Here is a 20,318-nt window from a genome sequence, read left to right as displayed (position 1 = left end):
TGGGAGGGAACCGGAGCACCCGGAGGAAACTCACGCAGACACAGGGAGAACGTGCAAACTCCGCACAGACAGTGACCCAGCGGGGAATCGAACCTGGGACCCTGGCGCTGTGAAGCCACAGTGCTATCCACTTGTGCTACCGTGCTGCCCCTATCTGCAAAGCATCTTTTGTCACTAGCTCCATAGACGTGGCAACATCCACAGCAGCTTTGAGAGTTAAATAGTACTGAAGACTTGTGCTCCAGAACTTGCCCCAACCCGAGCCAAACTGTTCCAGTTCATCTATAACACTGGCATCTCCCCAGCAATGTGGAAAATTGCCCAGGTGTGGCCTGTACACAAGAAACATGACAAATCCAATGCAGCCAATTACCGCACTATCAGTCTACTCTCATCAGCAAAAATGATGGAAGGAGTCATTAACAGTGCTATCAGGCTGCACTTACTCAGCAATAACCTGCTCACAGACGCTCAGTTTGGGTTCCACTAGGGTCACTCAGCTCCTGACCTCATTACATCCTTGGTTCAAACTTGGCCAAAGAACTGAATACCAGAGGTAAGGTGGGAGTGACTGCCCTTTACATCAAGGCAGCATTTGACCGAGTATGGTATCAAGGAGCCCCAGCTCAACTGGAGTCAATGGGAATCAGGAGGGAAAACTCTCCGCTGGTTGGAGTCATACCTGGCACAAGGGAAGATAGTTGTGGTGGTTAAAGATCAATCATCTCAGCTCCAGGACATCACTGCAGGAGTTCCTCCAGGCCCAACCATCTTCAGCTGCTTCATCAATTACCTCCTTTCCATCATAAGGTCAGAAGTGGGGATGTTTGCGGATGACTGCACAATATTCAGCACCATTCGCGACTCCTCAGATAGTGAAGCTGTCCATGTCCAAATAGAGAATGACCTGGACAATATCCAGGCTTGGGCTGACAAGTGGCAAGTTACATTCACGCCACACAATGGCCAGGCAATGATCATCTCCTACAAGAGAGGATCTAACCACTGCCCCTTGACAGTCAATGGCATTACCATCGCTGAATCCCCCATAATCAACATCCTGGGAAGTTACCATTGATCAGAAACTGAACTGGACTAGCCACATTAATACTGTGGCTACCAGGGTAGGTCAAAGGCTAAGAATCCTATGGCGAGTAACACATCTCCTGACACCCCCAAAACTGACCACCATCTACAAGGCACAAGTCAGGAGTGTAATGGAATACTCTCCACTTGCTTGGGTGAGTGCAGCTCCAATAACACTCAAGAAGCTTGACATCATCCAGGACAAAGCAGCCCGCTTTCCACAAACATTCAAACCCTCCACCACCGACGAACAGTGGCAGCCATGTGTACCATCTACAAGGGCAGCACGGTAGCCTTGTGGATAGCACAATTGCTTCACAGCTCCAGGGTCCCAGGTTCGATTCCGGCTTGGGTCACTGTCTGTGCGGAGTCTGCACATCCTCCCCGTGTGTGCGTGGGTTTCCTCCGGGTGCTCCGGTTTCCTCCCACAGTCCAAAGATGTGCGGGTTAGGTGGATTGGCCATGATAAATTGCCCTTAGTGTCCAAAATTGCCATTAGTGTTGGGTGGGGTTACTGGGTTATGGGGATAGGGTAGAGGTGTGGACCTCGGATAGGGTGCTCTTTCCAAGAGCCGGCGCAGACTCGATGGGCCGAATGGCCTCCTTCTGCACTGTGAAATCTATGTATGTAAGATGCACTGCAATAACTCATCAAGGTTCCCCAGACAACACCTTCCAAACCCACGACCACTACCATCTAGAAGGACAAGAGCAGCAGATATCTGGGAACCCCACCACCTGGAGGTTGCTCTCCAAGTCACTCACCACCCGGACTTCAAAATACATCGCCATTCCTTCACTGTCGCTGGGGCAACATCCTGGGACTCACTCCCTAACAGCACAGGGAATGTACCTACACCTCAAGGACTGCAGTGGTTCAAGAAAGAAACTCACCATTACCTGAAGGGCAACTAGGGATGGCCAATAAATGCTGGCCTAACCAGCGACACCCACATCCTGTAAATGAATCAATAAATTAGCTTACAGTAATCATCTTTCTCTGAATAGCTTTACCTCATACCAGCCGATCATGAAGAGTGTCGTCTAGTGTTGCACCAAACTCACAGTATTTTGTTAACCTTCTTAAAGTTGCTACAAATTGTAAAATGCTTTCACCTTTTTCCTGACTACAGTGGTGGAACCGAAACCTTTCTGCAATTAACGACACTCTAAGTGAGAAATTCCCTTCTAAAATCTTCATTCATTCAATATAGGACTTATCTCCCGGTTTTGCTGGATGCATCAAGTTTTGTAGCAGCATAAATGTTTTACACCGTATCAAACTAAGGAATGTTGTGACCTTTAGGTCCTCTGGTGTTTGATTCACAATGAGATATAATTGGAATCTTTCCTCATATGAATTCCAAGTCTCACAACCTTCATCAAATGCATCCATGGCACCCGTTTTTCCACCATCCCGGATACCGGCTGCTCGGGTCGACCCTTCAACTAATTTACTCCTTTCCAATTCATTGGATGTTTGGCACAAGCGATCCCTTTATCCACAATGCAGCTTAGAAACTTTTCCTTTTGCCTCACTTTGATTTGACTTTTTCCCAAGTAGTGGCCTGAACGGAGTAGGAAGACTTCTGAATCCCCATTCCCACGGCCCATTTAGCTTTGCCATGTGCACGGTCCCTGCAGCCAAGGCTCTATCCACTTCAACAGCAAGCAAGTTTTTGAACTGTAGTACTTCTTACTCACTGTTAAAACAGTGAGCATTGGTGGCTTGCTTCGCCTGACATGTAAGTCCGATCCCAAGTATCTTTTCTCCGTTCTCGGTGCCATCTCCACTGTTTTTGTCAACAATTTTTTTATTTTCAGCAATGTGTTTTCATGCCTCACTCCTCGTCGCCAGTTTTCTTTTTTATTATATCTCTGAGTTTGCTACAAGAGAAAAGGTATGGAGGTGCCTTCCTCTTGGATTTTACAAACACAAAGAGGTTTTATTACATATTGCTCAATCTAGGATGGAGAACTGAAAGACCACATAAACACTCTGCTAATGTCACTGCAGATTATGTGACGCTTCACCAGCAGGGATGTATTCTCTGACACATAACAAGTAGTTAGGTTTTTTACTGTTCGTGAGTAATGGCTTTCTCTCTAGTGTGCTAAAACTTTTCAATTCCAGGATACAGCAAGTCCTGAGAAATGTTTAAAAACAAAGAACAAAGAAAGGTACAGAACAGGAACAGGCCCTTCGGCCCTCCAAGCCTGTGCCGACCATGCTGCCCGTCTAAACTAAAATCTTTTACTCTTCCTGGGTCCGTATCCCTCTATTCCCATCCTATTCATGTATTTGTCAAGATGCCCCTTAAATGTCACTATCGTCCCTGCTTCCACCACCTCCTCCGGCATCGAGTTCCAGGCACCCACTACCCTCTGTGTAAAAAAACTTGCCTCGTACATCTCCTCTAAACCTTGCCCCGTGCACCTTAAACCTATGCCCCCTAGTAATTGACCCCTCTATCCTGGGAAAAAGCCTCTGACTATCCACTCTGTCTATGCCCCTCATAATTTTGTAGACCTCTATCAGGTCGCCCCTCAACCTCCGTCGTTCCAGTGAGAACAAACCGAGTTTATTCAACCGCTCCTCATAGCTAATGCCCTCAATACCAGGCAACATCCTTGTAATCTCTTCTGCACCCTCTCTAAAGCCTCCACATCCTTCTGATAGTGTGGCAACCAGAATTGAACACTAGATTCCAAGTGTGGCCTAACAAACGTTCTATACAGCTGCAACATGACTTGCCAATTCTTATACTCAATGCCCCGGCCAATGAAGGCAAGCATTGAATAGTTCAATGGTCAGAAATTGCTGTTTAAAATCTCTGCTGGAACAAATTCCAGAGTCACTGACTGAAAATGTGGCATTGAAGCTTGGTTCATGAAGAAAAAGTTATTTATTCGGAGAAATCTCAACTAAAAAAAATCAGGTTTAAAGATTTATAATTGGATGTCTCTTTCAAAAAGCTAGCACAGGTATGAAGAATGCATGGGGGGACATGGGAAGTGAGATGCCCTCAATTACGACTCAGGAGAGGAGTTTGATAATACAAAGGCTTTAATAACCAGAAAACCAATCAGCTGCCGAGAAGTGTGCTCACTGCACGCTGCCGACTGAACGTAACCTTATATACAGCTTCCTGGGGGACTCCGCCTCCGGCTCCACCCCCAGGGTTCCAAACCCGGTCTTAAAGGGGTCTACGCATTAAAGGTACATATGTATACAGATATCATTCATCACAGGAAGCATAGGAAATATGAGGGGGCAAGGGCTGGCATAGGAGTGGGTGAGGGGTGAGGAGGGTAAGGGGTGAGGTTCAGGGGATTATCTCCTATGCTATGCCATTCAAAGGCTCGAGAGAAGGGGTGGGATTATTGCACCCAGAAAAGTGAAGAGAAATGGAGCTTGTGTGCTGAATTCTTTTTGAAATATTTTTCTCCATCTATCAGGTGCTTTGTTTCTAGCATGCATCCATCAATACATCACACTTGAAAATATACTTCACATTTGCACGTAATTGGTTCAACTATAATTTGTGAAGCATCAACAATATTGAACTGGACAGATAGGGAACATACTGATGAACTAAAATCGCCAAGGAGATGCGATGCGCCAATCAGGCATCAGCAATCATAAAATAGCTACCAATGAATTAACTAGCAAGGAGAAGATGAACCACTTGTTTGTCAGTAACTAGAAAGCACAGTACTATGGATAAAGCAGGGGAGATTGGGGTGAAATTGGTTTTGGATGGTAGCACAAAACAGGTGATAGAAAAGCCCGTTTTACTTTCTGGCAAATTTTATTTTTCACTGAAATCAATTGAAGAAATAAGTCCTGCCTGATTGCTTATTGACTGCTCCATGCTGTGGCTCAAGTCCAATTTCACCCCACGATTTCTATTGTAATAAACACAGAAAAATTGCAGAAATGCCCCTATTCCCTGCTCTCCACTTCCACTCACTGCTGTGTGCTGCTTGCTGGCTCAGATCGAGACATGTCTGAATGTTACAATTCTGCTGCAGACTTAAAAACTACCAGAAAGCAAAACGACAGGACAATAGCTAATTATTCATTTGTTGACCTGACTAAGCACACAAATTACAAAGAAGCATGTTTATGATGATCCCTCCAATGCGTCATGCTTTCCATTTCACAGCAATTCTCATCAGGCTCCGGTGATAAACAGAACACGTGACAAGATGACCTAAACTAGAAAGAGGCAGAGGACACATTTTTGTGAGACTAAATATTATAGCCTATAAATGGACCTGTGTGGCACCCACTTTTCAAGTATTAGATGGACTATTAATGCTCCTAAATGGTGGTCAGGAAGCACTTTTGGATAAAAATCACCAACCACCAATTTCGATAAGGACAGACAAAATGTTTAGCCTTTTCCTGAGGAGGTATTTGACCCTTTGTGTATGCCATTAAAATAGAGCTGACACTTGTGTACCAATACAGTGACTATAGACCGCACAGCAGAATTTGACAGCTCTGCAAAAGATGTTTCGCACCAAATCCGGGTTATTATTTCATGAACTTGGTGCAAAAGTCCTGGCTGTATGAAAGAACTGACAAAAAGACAGCTGAAAAAGACTGAAAATATGGGTGTATGGAATAGCTGAGACTGGATGTGTGAGGTCCACCAGTAACTGAAAATAGAAAAGGAATGTATTTTATACCACTGGGGTATTTCTGCCAGTGAGGAATCATTCTGACCTTTTGGGCTTGATGCAGATGTTTTGAGAAAAGTTACATCATGGAGAACTGGCTTGCGGTGGCCAAGATGTCATAACAATATCCCTTTTCGAACCTCGGGTGTTAACTCTCCCTATGATTGTGAAGCAGTTTACCAAGCGTTGGATTACCCAATAAGGAACGTGAACTGGGTTATCTGTTGTGAGACAGGTTAGCTTTATTCCACTGACGATTGTCTTGTTGCAATAGTAACTCTGCTCAGTACGAGAGGTTCAGGCATTTTGTGCATATACTTGATTGAGGAGTGAATGGTACAAAGCTAACATCTGTGGGACTATGACTGAACACTTCTGAGAAATACAAGTCTGGATTTTTGATTTATATCTCCAGAGCACCAAACTGAATAATCATTGTAAATTAAGTATTATATCCAATTTCATGACAAGGAAGTTCCATATACTTTCATGTCAAGTTGATGTGTTAAGGACTACCAATAAGTTAATGATTACTAGAAAGATTCTATTCAATTGTAACTTAATTAGATAAAACAGAAGATGAAACAAGCCATGAACATTTAAGTGGCATTCATCACCTTCAACCATGTCCCTCTACACTCAAGTGAGCAGAGCTTAACATTACCCTGCTGACAGGTATGAAGGGAAGGGGGGTTCCACAAAATTCCTTGAATGGTCTTCCTACTGGACCTCTGCAATTTTGAGTGGGCAGGCGAGACCTATGCCAACCGGCCAACACGTGTTTCAATCAAGGCCCTGAGTGACCAATTAATGACCATTTAAAGGAAACTTTCCACCCAGCTTCAATATTCAGGCTAGCGAGGGGGTTTGGGGAAAGGAAATCCAAGTAAGTGACCCTATTCAGGCCTCGAGCAGGAAGAGGTGTTGGGAGCGTGCCTCCATCAACAGCCTCCCTTCAATGTTGGGCAGCTCCCTCATGTTTGGTTCCTACAGGTGCTCTCCCCCACCCCCCAGCCTCTCCACCAACTTCCCCACACCCCCATTCTATCTAACCCCTAAGGCCTTAACCCCCCCCCCCACTGCCCTGAGATCCCCACACTGGACTCCAAGAACATAGACTCTGAGGACTGCTTGCAATCCCAGTAACATCTGTTGTGTTATGTACTCTGGGATAACACAGGCTGCAACTCAATGCAGCTTTGACCAAAAGATACCCCAGACTTTGAAGTAAGTTCAATGTGGTTTATTGAACCATTAGCACAGTTCTGTATGAGTTCGACTCTCCTGCTAATCTTGCTATAGTAACTCAGTCGAACTAACCAGTCTGCTCTAAGCCACGTGGTGGGTGTGATGCTTCTGGTCTGCCCCTGTCCTACTCTCTAAGTGTCGCCTGTGGAAAGAGACAGAGCATGTGTGCCCTGTCCTTATATATGGGTTGTGTAATGCCCCCTTGTGGTAGTGTCACCTCTGGGCATCTTGACTGCCCATTGGTCGTGTCCTATTCTATGTGTTCATTAGCTGTATGTCTGCAAGTCATGACGTCTCTGGTGCTCCCTCTAGTGTTTACTTAGTCGTAGTGTATTTACATTAACCCCTTGTATATTTACAGTGATGCATATCACCACAACATCCATTGCAGCTTGGGGTGCTGTGGGAGCTAGCAAGCTGTCAGCCAATGTGATTGGACATATCTCTGAACTGGGATTTCCTCCCAAGCAAGGAGAGAAGTCACAGCTCCAGTCAATGAACGCTTGTAGTACTATGGAGCAGCCATTAATAGTGGAGATGCATTTGATGCTGCATCTATGGATGGCGGGTAGGGAAATTTCGCCATCCTAAATATGCTGGCCATTATCCCCAACTCTAAGAAATCAAAGCGTCACATACATGCCTGTGACTGAGATCGTGGTACAGACCCCCCTCCATCCCCAATCTTCCTTGACAATTCAAAGTAGTTGCCCACACTATTTGCCTCTAACAGCTCACCTCCATCATCTATTACTGCCATGAATATCCTTACGTTCACCCATGAGGAACGTTTCGGCCTTCTTATGCAATCACTCCCATTCCAATCGTGAAATCCTTCCCCCAACCCCATGATGTAACCTAGTGACTGGGAGCGTTCCTTGAATCCCAGCCAAAGGCTCCCTTCTGCTTGACATCCTGCTCCTATACATCAGCCAGCTGCTCCATTCCTCCCCTTTCAAATGGGCAACTGACTGGGAACATGCAGATGAGGCCTTTCATGATTTTGAACAGCTTTTCTTGATAGTCTCTGCTCTAAGGAGAACAATCTCAGATTCTCTAGTCTCTCGGCAGACCTGACATCTTGCCTCTTGCCTTATGTTTGAAAATTTCTAGATTACATCTTCTCCAATGGATAATATTTACAATCTTTCATTTGCTTATCTGTATTATTCAATGTTCCATTGTTAATTGACACACAGAAGGATAGGCTCTGAATTGTGCGATAGTATAAAATGTGTGATAATGAATTGGCTGTCCAATTTGCATCTTTTTCCCCCCCCAAGGACTCCAATAGAATAAAAATGAAGAGAGATGTAAAACAGGCTGCTGATTCACTATCACTCATTTTATTCAATCGTCCAAAGTTACCATCTACCCCAGAGAGTCTGATCATTACAATTGTCAAAGGGTCCCAGAATGCAAGATCTAACTGATTGCCGGTCTCCTTCTCCAAGTCCACCCAGAATTAAAAATCTGTTGTGGAGTAGATTATGCGGAGGCTGCCCTCACGGAGTTTGTCACAACTGAGGTGGGCAGACGTCAAAGATAGCAGCAAGGCCATCACAGGCTGGAGGCGACGCGATAGGTGTGGGGGCCGCTGCACATCATGAAGACTTGCTACCCATCAGGCTGAAGAGGAGACCAGAAGGGGAGGCCAGCGACATGCCAAGGTGTACAGGAGTCATTGGTACCTCCATCAGCAAATGGACAGACAGTGCGATACGTATGCCACATGGGTTTCCTCCGGGTGCTACGGTTTCCTCCCACAAGTCCCGAAAGACGTGCTGTTAGGTGAATTGGACCTTCTGAATTCTTCCTCTGTGTACCCGAACAGGCGCCGGAATGTGGCAACTAGTGGCTTTTCACAGTAACTTCATCGCAGTATTAATGTAAGCCTACTTGTGACAATAAAGATTATTATTTTTACGTCCTCGTAGAAATGGCATCTCTTGGAGGAGGAAGACACCCACTCCCAGTGGCCGTAAAGGTCACTGCAGCATGAAATTTCGATGACACAGGGTCATTCCAGGACTCGAGTGGGGACCTGTGTGGCATTTCACAATCTTCAGCCACAGGTACATTTGGGAGGTGAAGGATGCTCAGTATGCCCGGGCATCTGATTGTATCACCTTCGACCTGGACCAGGCCTACAGAGATACCTGGGCTGCAGGATTCGCCGCCATCGTTCGGATGCCCCAGATCCAGGGGGTCATTGATAGAACGCATGTTGCCCTGCGAGTGCCGGGGCATCAGGGAGTGCCCTACATGAACAGAAAAGGTTCCACTCCCTGAATATTCAGATTGTACCCAACCATCATATGTGCCCACTATCATGGGAATGTGCATAACAGTGAAATCCTGGGGCATTCGGAAATGACTGGTGTCTTCGAGGACCACCCCAGGATGATGAGTTGGTTCCTGGGGGACAAGGGATACCTGCTGAGGCCGTGACTGATGACGCCATTGCGGAGACTTCAGACCAGGCTGGAGGCCCGAAACAATGAGGCCCACATTACCATTCGGGCTGTCATTGAGTGGTGCATTGGGCTGCTAGAAATGATGCTGCCTGGACCACTCTGGGGGGCCCTACAACACAACCCCCAGAGGGTCTTCCACTTTGTGGTAGTCTGCTGTGCCCTCTACAACTGTCACAGTAGATGGGTGACATGCTGAAGGAGGAGGAGGAAGAGGGACATGTGGCCTCGTCTGAGGAGGAGGAGGCAGAACAGGAGAGGCTGGAGAGTGAGCCCAAGGAGGTGCCGGAGAATGGAGGACAGGAGGTGAGAAGGGTTCGACATGCCAGGAGGACCAGGGAGGCCCTCATCGTCTCCTAGCACTAAGCTATGTTCATCAGCTTAACACACCCCTCCACCTGATGTGCCTCAGCGGCTGTGTAGTGCCTCCCAGGCGGCATTACTAACCCCGCTGCTGGTTCACCAAGCACCTCGGAGGAACAGGGTGCCCTGCTTCTCATCCACTGCTCCGAGAAGCCTGGCCAGGTCGGCATCCCCAAACGAAGAGAGGGCCTCCGTGCTACCATCCTCATTTCTTGGCTGGGAGCAAGTGCTGAGGAAGCGTTTAAAAGCAGTTCACTCTTGTTAGCAGTGAGCAGCTGAGGCATGAGTCAGGCAAATCAGGTGCCAAGGGAGCCAGGAATGGCGAGATTCACGTAGGGGCTAATTTATTGCACTAAGTGCCGGTGAATACAGGCCATGATCTCGCCATTACACCTGGCGTAAAAGATCCCTCCAAACCTGCCCAAAATGGGTGAATCGTGTCCATATTGTAAAAAGGGGTTTCAAAGATATCTAATTCTATTGATACACTACTCCTATTCCTGTGGTATTTTGTAATCTTTTAATATCATCTATTAAAGTCAAACATAATCACTCAACTCCATGGAAAGAACTGGATTGTGGAGGTAAGCAATTTTCAAAAATACTTGCAGCAATATTACTAGTTCAGCTTTCTTTTCTTTTTAATCAGCAGATTTTGCTGACTTCTTATACGGATCGATACATCATTAATGGTTCCTCAATAGGAGTTTTCCCATTCACACCATCCCTCCCTCCTCAGTTGTGACATTTTGCTCAGTTCTGAGTGTGTAATTTTAACCAATCAGGCCTAACTGTCAGACAGAAGTCACCATTTTTCAAGTGTGGCACCAAAATGTGTGGCCAAAGTGTGGCAGACAAAGCACACACTACATGTAGGGGGTCATTTTAGCTTAACTCTCCCCTGGCAAACCTTGGGGATCAGGTAGGCTGCTTATCTCACAATCCACTCAACTGCATTCTCTATTGGAAAGTAAAATTAGGCAGATAGGAGTGGCTAATCGGCACCCAACAACTGCCCATCAGGTGGAGTAAGGTAAATCACTCCCAACAATTTAATACTTACCAAGAGAGCACCTTAGCATTGTTGATCGTGAGTGAAATTAAGAACATGCCTCTTATTTGATTTGAATTAACTTGGTCGCCATACAACAGTTCAAATCAGATTCCTGAACTCTGCTGATCATGTTTCTTCAAAATCACTGATTTTTTTTGTGTTTTGAAAGAATAGTTATTGAAATATATTCTTTGAATTCTTCTTGAATGCTGTAGTAAACGCTATAAAAGCAGACTGCGCCCAAAACAAAATACTGTCAATGTTGGATATCTGAAATAAAAGCAGGAAATGTTAGAAATACTCAGCAGGTCTGGCAGCATCTTCCGGCAGGAAGAGCTATAAAGCAGAAACCAATGACACAACACCTTAGGCTGGATTCTCCCAAGATGGGACTATGTCCCCACGCTGGCGGAAAAACATTGGCGTTTCACTCTGGAGCTTCCTTTAAAAAAGATCAGCCAATTCACTCACCTGCAGGGGGCTATAAGGGACCCAGAGTGATTCACGCAGCTTTAGCTGCGGAAACAGGCCCCCGCACTTCCAGTTCTAAGTCCGCGCACGGCGGCAGCTTCGCCGAGCGCCATGGCGGACCCGGACAGCTGAAAAATGTAGGGCCCCCCGATCAGCCGCAAGCCCTTAGATCTAACCCTGCTGATCTGTTCCCTGCCACCTGTAAGGCCCCCACCGGTGTCCGATCCCCCCGCCCCCCATCGGGGCGACCGCAGACTGAGTCTGCAGCCGCCATGCGAGCTTCCCGGACGGCTATAGGTGGTTACTACCACGCCGTTGGGAACTCGGCCGGTCGGGAGCGGAGGATTGCTGGGTGGGCCTCTGGCAATGGCCTCCCAGCCACGCGGTGTATTCCGCAAACATACGGATTCTCAGGTCCCGGAGAATCGCCGGACTGGTGCCGGGCCCGATTTTGGCGTGAAATTGGATTCTCCGCCCCCGCGCCAAATCCGATTGCGGCCCGGGACTGCCGAGAATCCAGCCCCTTATATTTCTAAGCATTCATCACAGAAAGGGGAATATCTCAGAAGTTTATAAAAAATTGAAAAATAGGAAAGCAGGAGAAAGAGGAAAAAACATTATTGGGGTGGCACAGAATGATGAAGCGCCATTGATGAAATGATATTTAGAATCAGGCGACAGTGCAAAGAAGAAAACCCCAGAAGATGGGGCTTGTGAAGCTTCTGATGGTAAAGACGAAACAAGTAAGGATTTAGTGTTAAGGTCCCATAGGATAGAAAGAAGATTGGAGGCTTGCCATATGTTTCACAATTACTCTTCTCATGACCAAACAAAATACATTAATTTATAAATTTCCTTGAATTCATAATTATCCTTTCGGGTACCATTTTACCATACAAAAAGAGACCCTTCGGCCCATTCTGTCTGCGCCGACCATCAATTATCTATCTACTCTAATCCATTGTCCAGCACTTGGTCCGTATCTATTATGTTATGACATTTCAATTTCTCATCTAAATGCTTCTTAAATGTTGTGAGGATTCCTACCTCGACCACTCTTTCAGGCAGTGAGTTCCATATTCTCACAGACTTCTGGGTGAAAAGATTTTCCTCACATCTCCTATAAACCTCTTGCCTCCTGGTTATTGACACCTCTACTAAGGGAAAAAATTCCTTCCAATCTTTGTTCAAATCAGTCATAAATCTAGTAGCCTGGTACAGAAGAGTCCTTTCAGGGATCATTATCTACATCCCATGCTCTTTCCAGACTCTTACTTCTAATAATTTAAATGCATACACTTTTTCAAGCATTATCAGAATTAGATATAGCTATAGCTGCTGCTTACTCCCCAATTGTGATCACATTAGAAATTAAATAATCAGACCAGTTAAACATTTGCGTAGGACAAGGTCACAACCAGTTCCATAATAATAATAATCATCATCATGAGATTTACCCAACTTCTTAGCAACAAATATGTTGTCAAAATTTAGTGTTACCTTCTCAGGCTGCCTTTTCCAGGCACAGCAATCTTGCTCTCATACAAGGCAATTTGCATTTTCCTTTTATCACACCTTTATCTTTTAATCCAGAATCAGTTTTTCATTCACATGATTCTTTCCATTGCTTGTTTTTCATTCTCGTGATCTCATCACCATATTTTTGTCATCTACATCAATTTCAAATTTTATCTATTTTAGCAAGAATAATACATTTTCAATGACATTCGGAAATTCATTATTTACAAACATAGGAATTAGGAGGAGTAGGCCACTCGGCCCGTCGGATTGATCGGATTTCTCCACATTCCCGCTTATCCTCTATATTGTGTGCACATATTTTCTTATATCTATCTGACAACTTGGGAGAAATTCTCCCCAAACGGCGCGATGTCCGCCGACTGGCGTCCAAAACTGCGCCAATCAGACGGGCATCGCGCCGCCCCAAAGGTGCGGAATGCTCCGCATCTTTGGGGGCCGAGCCCCAACATTGAGGGGCTAGGCCGGCGCGGAGGAATTTCCGCCCCGCCAGCTGGCGGAAATGGCCTTTGTTGCCCCGTCAGCTGGGGCGGAAATGACATGTCGGGGCGGCGCATGCGCGGGAGCGTCAGCGGCCGCTGACAGTTTCCCGCGCATGCGCAGTGGAGAGAGTCTCTTCTGCCTCCGCCATGGTGGAGACCGTGGCGGAGGCGGAAGGGAAAGAGTGCCCCCACGGCACAGGCCCACCCGTGGATCGGTGGGCCCCGATCGCGGGCCAGGCCACCGTGGGGGCACCCCCCGGGGTCAGATCGCCCCGCGCCCCCCCCCCCAGGACCCTGGAGCCCGCCCACGCCGCCTTGTCCCGCCGGTAAATAGGTACTTTAATTTACGCCGGCGGGACAGGCAATTTATCAGCTGAACTTCGGCCCATTCGGGCCGGAGAATCGAGCGGGGGGGCCCGCCAACCGGCGCGGCCCGATTCCCGCCCCCGCCGAATATCCGGTACCGGAGACTTCAGCAACCGGCGGGGGCGGGATTCACGGCAGCCCCCGGCGATTCTCCAACCCGGCGGGGGGTCGGAGAATGACGCCCCAGATCCTTGATTAACATTCATTTGTCATGATAAAGAAACCCAGTCAGTTCTGTCTCCATTTTATTCTTTTCACTGTTGTTTTGCACAGATCCTGTCCAATATTTCACAGCTACATCCTGTTATCCTTCTACTCTCGGCAGCTCTTTCTGTGTGACAGTCCCTGATGTTCTGCATGTAAACATATGCTTACACACTCCAAGTAGAAAAGATGCAACATGTTATCCAGAAGGCTGTTTTGTACAGATTTGCATGTTGTTTTCTTTATGGAAAATATTTCTCACTGAAAATAATAAACTCAAGAGAATCCCCCAAAACGTTTTTTAAATTTAAAAAAATTGAAAGCAAGTCCAGGGGAATTACATTTGCTTAGTGGTATTAATCTTTTTGAATGCTGTCAACTTGCTTTCTCAGTGCTAAATTATTTCCTCATAATTAAACAGTTCACACGCAATCATTTTCCAACTTAATGTTTCAGTGTCTAAAGTTCATCAATATTTGCAGGTCACATCATGAATACACCCGTGTAGTATAGTTAACAAAATCAGACTGGTTTGCTTTGTTACAGAAACATGGCAAATTTTACATTTAACAAATCACTGTTTGACTATCGCCTGAGTGCATCTCACTGGCTCTCCAGATTTCTTTGTTCTTCCACCTTACTCATTCCACCTCCCCCAGTGTGTGTGTGTGTGTGTGTGTATGTGTGTCTTTCTCTTTCTATGTCCCTAAATCTCTCATCTGTTTTGCCCATTTCTTTCTCCATGATGGCCACGATTTAACGGAAATATTTCCAAGTGTCATTTTGGGTGTGATTGACAGGGTGTTTCTTGAGAGCCACGTTGGTGAGATCGTGGCCCGTATTTAACGGTACTTAGTACTGGAATTGAGCCCCCATGGGCTCCTCGCCATTACTGGCTGTCTCGCTGTCTGATTTGCCAGACTCGTGTTTCAGCATCTCGTCGCTAACAAGGGGGAGCTACTTTTAAATGCTCCCTCACCACTCTCCCAATAAACACACAAGCATGGCAGCGTGGAGACCTGCTCCTCGCTTTGGGGATGCCATCTGGCCAGGCTTCTTGACGCTTTGGGCGTGAGGCAGGACACCCTGTTCCTCCGAGGGAGTCAGACGACCAGCAACAGGGTTACCAATACTGCCTGGGAGACAATGACAGTGGCTGTCAGTGCGAGCAGCATAGCCGGGAGGATTGCATTCCAATGTCGGAAGAAGACCAATGACCTCCACTGAGCTGCAAGGGTAAGTTACCACCTCTCTCCTGGCATAGGTTCCGCCTACCACCCCTCAAACTCTCCCCTGCCTCCTGCCCGACAAAAGCACTGGTTGACTCTTGCACTCTTCCCACATCCTTCGTGCTTGCTCCTCAGAACCCACTGGCACCCAGTAGCACAACCCCTTCATGTCCAAGTGCGGTGCCCACACATTTCACTTGCTTTCGATCCCCCCGGCCCATCAAGTGTGCGGCTCAAAATGCCCTCTCTTTGTCTCCACAAGAGAAGATAGACAATAATAAGAGGGAAAGGGCTAAGATAGGGATGGAGTACCAGAAATTTGATTCCTCACCCACTATGAGGAACGGGCGCTGGATATTGTGGAGTTGACCGAGGAGAGAGCAATCACTGACAGCAAGGTTGGCCTGCTCCACAGAGCATTACCCCTTCACCCAGATGACCTGTTTCAAGTGAGGTGTTCATGAAAGGCAAAATGATCCCTCCCTCTTACTGACCACATGTATATTGTCTTGCAGCATCTTCATCTGATGGGGCTGGACCACCACCGCAACCCAAGAGACCGCCTCGGAGGAGAGCTGCAAGGAGGCCACCATCGAGGCATCACAGCTATCAGCCCCCACTTCCACACGTCGGTGGGTGACTTTAGGCTTCTGGGGCACAATCTGGGAAACAGCACACAGTTGCTGATGCACATCAGGTGGAGACAGGAACATTCAAGGGAGTCAGCATTCGAAGGTCCCCTGGATCCCAGGAATCAGCTGAATCCCAGTCAAATGCTAAGCCTCTGGGCAAGGTTATCCCAGAGTTGATGTGGATGATAGGACACAGCCATGGGATTCAGGAGGCAATGTCAGCGATATTCCAGTGAGTGCATAGCCGATTGGAGAAGTCCCAAAGGTGACGGACACAGGTGATGATGCCAACAATACATGGCACCTAAGCCAACGCTGTTAGGGTGGTGACCGCAGTTGAAAGCCTGGAGCATGATATCAGCGTCTTGAGTGGTGATGTCCAAGGCGTGTCTTTGTCTGTGACAGCCATGACTGAGGGCCTTGACATCATGTCCCAGTCGATGAAGGATATGTCCCAAATGCAGGTGGGCATTGCCGAGGTGTCCCAGAACATGGTCCAGTCACAGAGGAGCATCATAGAATCCCTACAGTGCAGAAGGAGGCCATTCGGCCGATCGAGTCTGCACCAAACCTACTTTCCCACGCTGTCCCAATCACCCCTTAACCTAACCTACACATCCCTGGACACTAAGGGCAATTTAACACAACCAATCCACCTAACCTGCACATCTTTGGACTTGTGGGAGGAAACCAGAGCACCCGGAGGAAACCCACGCAGACACGGGGAGAACGTGCAAAATCCGCACAGACAGTGACCCGAGGCCGGAATTGAACCCGGGTCCCTGGTGCTGCTGAGGGCATCGACACCATGGTGCAAACATGCAAAATGGGGAGCCGCCATGACTGGCAGAACCAGAAGATGTAGAGGCCTCTGGAGCTCACACCAGCTGCCTCTCCGTCCCAAGGAGACTCCCCAGGACCCTACGGACACCATCAAGGAGGAGGAAGTGCTGGAGGCCAACCCTGGGGCCTGCCACCAAGGAGATGGCGGCAGTCTCCAGTTCTTCCGAATTCACCCATCCTGACACTGGTGCATCTCAAGGGCAGCGGGAAAAACAGGGTGGCACAGTGACGCCAGTGACACTGGTAAGTTGGTCAGGACCCTCCAGCACCTGCCCTTCCATAGGACATCCACCAGGGGCATCAAAGGCCAAAGGGCACGGATTGCAGCAGGCTTCCTCCACCTCTGATGTGTACCCTGGGGACACACCTAGACGTAGTAGTAGACCACAATAGATCAAGAGAGAGGATCACTGAATTGGGACTGGTGGGGCGGGGGTAGGGAAATAGGTGGGAAGGAGGGGGGATTGGGGATAAGGAGGAATTGGGGATGGAGGGATTGGGAGGACTGGAGGGATTTGGGGGAAAGAATGGATGGGGGGACCGAAGGGATTTGGGGGAAGGATGGTTTGGAGTGGATTGAAGGGGAAGGATGGATTTGGGGGATGGGGACGGAGCAGGTGAGCTGACAGACAAAGCCTATGAGAATCAGATGAGTATGTGGGGTCCCTGGTCCTCTGGGCATGCCGGACCCTTGGCGTCACCTGTCCTCCATCCTCCAGCACCTCCTGCTGCTGCTCCCCGGGCTCCTCATCCAACGCCTCACGGCCCCATCCCTCCTCTTCCAGTATGTCACCCCACTGTTTTGCCACGTTGTGGAGGGCACAGCAGACCACCACAAAGCGGGAAACCCTCTCGGGGGCGTGCCGCAGTGAACCACCACAGCGATCCAGGCATCAAAATCGCATTTTGAGCAATCCGGTGCACTGCTCAATGCCAGCATGGGTGGCAACATGGGTCTCATTATACAGGGTCTCCACCTTGGTCTCAGGCCTCCCCTTGGTGTCACCAGCATGTGACCATTCAGGCAGTATAATCCATTCCTTTTAATGAAGGGCACTCCCTGATGCCCTGGTGCACGGAAGGCAATGTCAATTGCCCTCTGGACCTGGGGCATCCTGACGTTGGCGGGGAATCCTGCAGCCTGGGCACCTTGGTGGGCCTGGTCCAGATCAAAGTTGATAATGTTGGATGGCGGGATGTACAGGGCATCCGTGACCTCACGGATGCACTTGTAGGCTGTAGGATGGGAAATGCCGCACAAGTTCCCGCTCGAGTCCTGGAATGAATTGATTCCATAGAGTTTCAGGGCTGCGGTGACCTTCACGGTGACCAGGTGTGGGTGTCCTCCTCCTCCACGGGGTGCCATGTCCGTGAGGATGTGGCACTGTCTCTTTATTGAGACGCAGTTTCCTGCAGCACACGCTGTCCGTCATCTTCTCAAAAGACCAACTACACCTGTACAACTTGGACCATCGCTGGCCTCCTCCTCTGGGTTCCTCCTCAGCCTAATGGGGGGGCCAGGTCTTTAGGGTGTGTGACAGCTCCCTGCACATTGGGTGCTGACTGCAGCCTATGTCAACGCTACTGCCGTCTTCTCTGGCGCCTGGCCGCCTGGGCTGCTATCAGCACCACAGGGCAGCCTCTGTAGACTGACATAACCAGCCAGATTTTGTTTATCTGTAAGGAATTGAAGAAGGAGAGAGACTGACAATCAATTAGGGCACCCCTAGACCCTCAATTCTCCCAAGCCTCCCCCACCCTTACGTGTCCCACCTTCTCTGAGTGCCATCCAGTGAGTCAGTGCTGGAAAACCTTGTTCTGCACGCTCACCCCCTGCCACAGCAGGAGCCCCTAGACCCAGACATCTGTCGGGAACATTTGGAAGACCGCACCCAGGTACCCTCCCCTGACCCACACTCTTACCCTATGGTCCCGAGGATATCCCCAGCACTGAAGCCCAGTTCTTGAGCATTTGATTGAAATGCGATGCAATAATCGTCGTCTGAGACATGGCACATGTACACACAAGAATCCGCGTGACAATACAAGTCAACAATACCTTGCTACAAAAAGATTAAAACAAACTACTTAACAGTCCATGCATCAAACTAACCATTAACTAACAAGGAAAAGGCACCATGTCAAAAACACAAGCACCGTTTCACTACAGAATATCGGTACAAACACAAAACTACAACAGTTCATTTATACAAAGAAAACCAAATAAACAGTCAACATTACAATAAAGTCACTAGCAATCTGTAAAGGCATTTCCTCAACACCTTCATCAAGTTGGGCACAGTAAGAAGTCTCACAACACCAGGTTAAAATCACATGCTTTCAGAGTACTGCTTTTTCATCAGGTGGAGTGGAGGCAGGTTCACAATCACAGCATATATAGGAGAGACTACTAACTGTCCTGGCTCGAGACGATTCACACCTTGATTACCTGTGATTATCACTCACTCCACTCAGACTGTTGATCCTGTAAAGACTCACATTCCAACCATTCTTCACATTCCAATCTAATTATCTTGCAATTGTGTCTCTCCTATATATGCTGTGATTGTGAACCTGCCTCCACTTCACCTGATGAAGGAGCAGCACTCCAAATGCTTGTGATTTCAAATAAACCTGTTGGACTTTAACCTGGTGTAGTGAGACTTCTTCCTGTGCCCACCCCAGTCCACATCGGCATCTCCACATCATCAAGTTGCTCATTTGGATCAAGTTGCCTCTCTCTCTCTCTCCCTCCCGCAGGTCCCTGCAGTAGACTCTCAATGGTGGAAAATCACCAGAAATTCACACCAACACAGGGCACGCCAGAAGAGAGAAAGACCACCCCTACCTTCTCCAGTGCTGGCTGCAGGTCATCACACATCCTCCCTTTCCTTGCTCCAGGCCACAGAAGCAAAAGAGGCAGCAGCGAATAAACACACAGCCTCCATGCATTAAACATGAAACATTCAAAAATACAATAAATCACCAACAATCTGAAAAGGCATTTCTTCAACACCTTCATTAAGTTTCTCATTCAGATCAAGGTGCCTCTTTCTCCCCTCCCGCCGCTCCCAGCAGTAGATTCTCAACAGTGGAAAGTCACACCGGAATGTCACATTGACGCAGAGCACACCAAAAGAGATAAAGAGCACCCCTTCCCCTTCTCCAACGCTGGCAGAAGGTCATCATATATCCTCCATTTCTCTGCTACAGGCCACAGAAGCAAAAGAGGCAACAGCAAACAAACTCGTCCTCCAGGCATTATACGTGGTAACAGTCAACAATACAATAAAGTCACCAGAAATCTGCAAAATAATTTCTTCAACACCTTCGTCAAATTGCTCATACAGATCAATTCACATCTCTCCCTCTGCAGCTTCTAGGAGTAGACTCAGCAAGGGAAAAATCAACTCTGACACAGAGCACACCAGGAGAGAGAAGAGTTCCCTTTTCCCTTCTCCATGCTGGCAGCAGGTCATCTTATATCCTCCCTTTCCTTACTCCAGGCCACAAAAGCAAATGAGTGGCAGCAAAGAAACACACAGGCTCCAGGCAGCTGCAGCTGCATTCAGATCAATCCACCTCTCTCTCCCCCTCCTGCACCACCCAGCTGTACATTTGCAAAAGTGGAAAGTCAC

The 20,318-nt window shown here is 47.8% G+C and overlaps 1 protein-coding gene across 5 annotated transcripts in view; it reads right to left on the bottom strand.

Moving 5' to 3' along the window:
• Positions 1-20,318, bottom strand: part of lrrc3b (leucine rich repeat containing 3B) — a 131,391-nt gene that overhangs the window by 91,312 nt on the left and 19,761 nt on the right. The gene's annotated exons all lie outside the window — the stretch shown is intronic.

The sequence above is a fragment of the Scyliorhinus torazame genome, chromosome 6 (assembly GCF_047496885.1).
Source record: "Scyliorhinus torazame isolate Kashiwa2021f chromosome 6, sScyTor2.1, whole genome shotgun sequence".
NCBI lineage: Eukaryota > Metazoa > Chordata > Chondrichthyes > Carcharhiniformes > Scyliorhinidae > Scyliorhinus > Scyliorhinus torazame.
Note: the sequence above shows the minus strand (reverse complement) of the source record. Positions and strands in the feature narration are given on the sequence as shown.